We start from the raw sequence: 2467 nt of genomic DNA on the forward strand, positions 1-2467 counted from the left end.
TTCTCTTTTCTCCTCATTTCCATGTTATTGCACTATATTAGTGCAGCATGATATGCACTCGAGTCAGGGTTTATCAGATTTGGGAGTTACACTGTAAAAAAAAAAAAGAAAAGGAAAAGAAAAGAAAAAAAAGCAGAGCGAAGGTGAGAATTCTCTGACTTTTTCAAACCTAAACACTTGATTTTTTTTTTTTTTTTTTTTTTTATCCAGTCACTTGTGATAGATCGTTGGATGATGATTTTTCTTCGCATTGTGTGTGTTTTTTTTTTTTAACTATTTAAATATTTTATAAATTATTTTATTGAGCTCATCTGTGAGAGTATGATGGTGTGATGATGGTTTTTTTTTTTTTTTTGTTGTTGTTTTTTTTTTTTTTTTTAGCCCTGATGTTTCTGCCTTATTGGTGCAAAGAATGTAAAAGTGTTGAAATAATTATGGATAATATAATAAGTAACGTATAATTAATTACTTGTTCTATTTGGCTTTATACAGAGCTATATATAAAAAAGTAAAAAAAACAAAAACAAAACATAGTAGTACCCTTTCTATGAAGGTCTATGAACACATTTGTATCGTGTGATCATGCAGGCTGTGAAGTGGTTTTGAGAACAGGCTGGAATTTAATTATTTAATTATTTTTTTCTTTAATGAATTGTACAGAGTGTGTGTGTGCCCTGCGATGGGTTGGCACTCCGTCAAGGGTCTATCCTGCCTTGATGCCGATGACGCCTGAGATAGGCACAGGCTCCCGTGACCCGAGAAGTTCGGATAAAGCGGTAGAAGAATGAATGAACGAATGAATGAATGAATTGTACAAGAGAGAAGATCAAGAAATCATACCAGAAAAAATCGAACATTTCATTTGATTTAATAATTAAATAAACATCTTTTCATTTTTATATCTCACTTTATTCGCAGCATAGTAGAACTTATGAATGATTATATTTGGGCTATAATATCTATGGTTTTGTGATTTGTTTTCTTTACTGTTACTGAAAAGAGATTTAGCGGTAAAAAGTACAAACAACAATTACTTTTATTGGAAATTATAAATTAAAAAAATGAATATGTTAATACACACCAAAAACACACACAACGCGCACACACAACACTCCCACACCACAGACACACACACACATACAAACACAAACACACACCACACACACGCACACACACACTCACCCCACAGACACACACCATTCACACACACAAACACGCCACTCACACACAACAAAACACACACCACACTCCCCAAACACACACTCACACAAACACACACACACACACACACAATCACACACATAACACACACACTCACACACTACAGACACACAACAAACACACACACATGACACACACACACACATTCACACACACATTTCACACACACACACACATACACACACACACACACACACAACCACACACACACACACACCACACACACCACACACACACACAACACACACACGCTTTCTGTCCCAAATAAAGTATTAAATTAAATAAATTTCATTCTGACCTGTTCTTAAAAATCACCACAGTCTCTCGCGATGTTTTTTTGCGTCCAGGATCGTCTGTATCGCCTTCATACTCGTTGTGCCCAAGAGACTGATCTTAGGCCTTATAACATGTTTATAAACACTGCTATTTAATGTATCCTGTTAAAATTCTAATCATATAAGCATACAATTCCTATTCATAAATAATCATCATCGTCCAAGGAAACACATCTCCTTACTTTCACACGACGCATTATAACATGTTATGAGTATATTCACAGCGTTTGACCTTCCTAGGACGTGTTACTATATCTCCCCAAAGATGACATATGATCGCTATAACAGCAGTTTAATGTTTAATGACAAAAGCGGGTTCAAATATCGTTCAAATAAAAAAATGTTTTATGTAAATTATATATAGATTACATCACAAATTGCTGCTTTAAATCTGTAACATTACAAAAAAAAAGTGTCTATATTATATTAAAGGTAACTTGTTATATACTTCTAGGAATATTAATTGTCTGATGGCTAAATGACGTTTGACATCATTTTACGCATTCTTAAAAGCCCAGTTTGTGAAAGAATAACAGACAGACACTGTTAATACATGTAAGTGTGAACATTATTTTGTTTCACAATTTTGTTTGTTTGTTTATTTATTTATTTATTTATTTATTTATTTATGTATTTATTTATTGTTCCTCGATTCTTTTTTTTCTTCTGCTGAAGCCGCTCGGACCTCAGGCGGTTGATGAAGTGTGGATTTTTACTTTGGTTGATGTGTAAATAATCATTAGATGATTTTTCTCTTTCATATCGAAGTAACAGCGAAAACGATGACGTATATAAACGGAGTGAAACGCGGTGGCGTCCGATACGTGTTTATGGTGTTAGAAACTGAAACAAGGTTTAGTGCTTTTTTTGTACTGTTTCTGTATCTGAGGAATTGCAGGTGAATAAAGGAA

Source organism: Tachysurus fulvidraco, chromosome 25 (genome assembly GCF_022655615.1).
Source record: "Tachysurus fulvidraco isolate hzauxx_2018 chromosome 25, HZAU_PFXX_2.0, whole genome shotgun sequence".
Classification (NCBI taxonomy): Eukaryota; Metazoa; Chordata; class Actinopteri; order Siluriformes; family Bagridae; genus Tachysurus; species Tachysurus fulvidraco.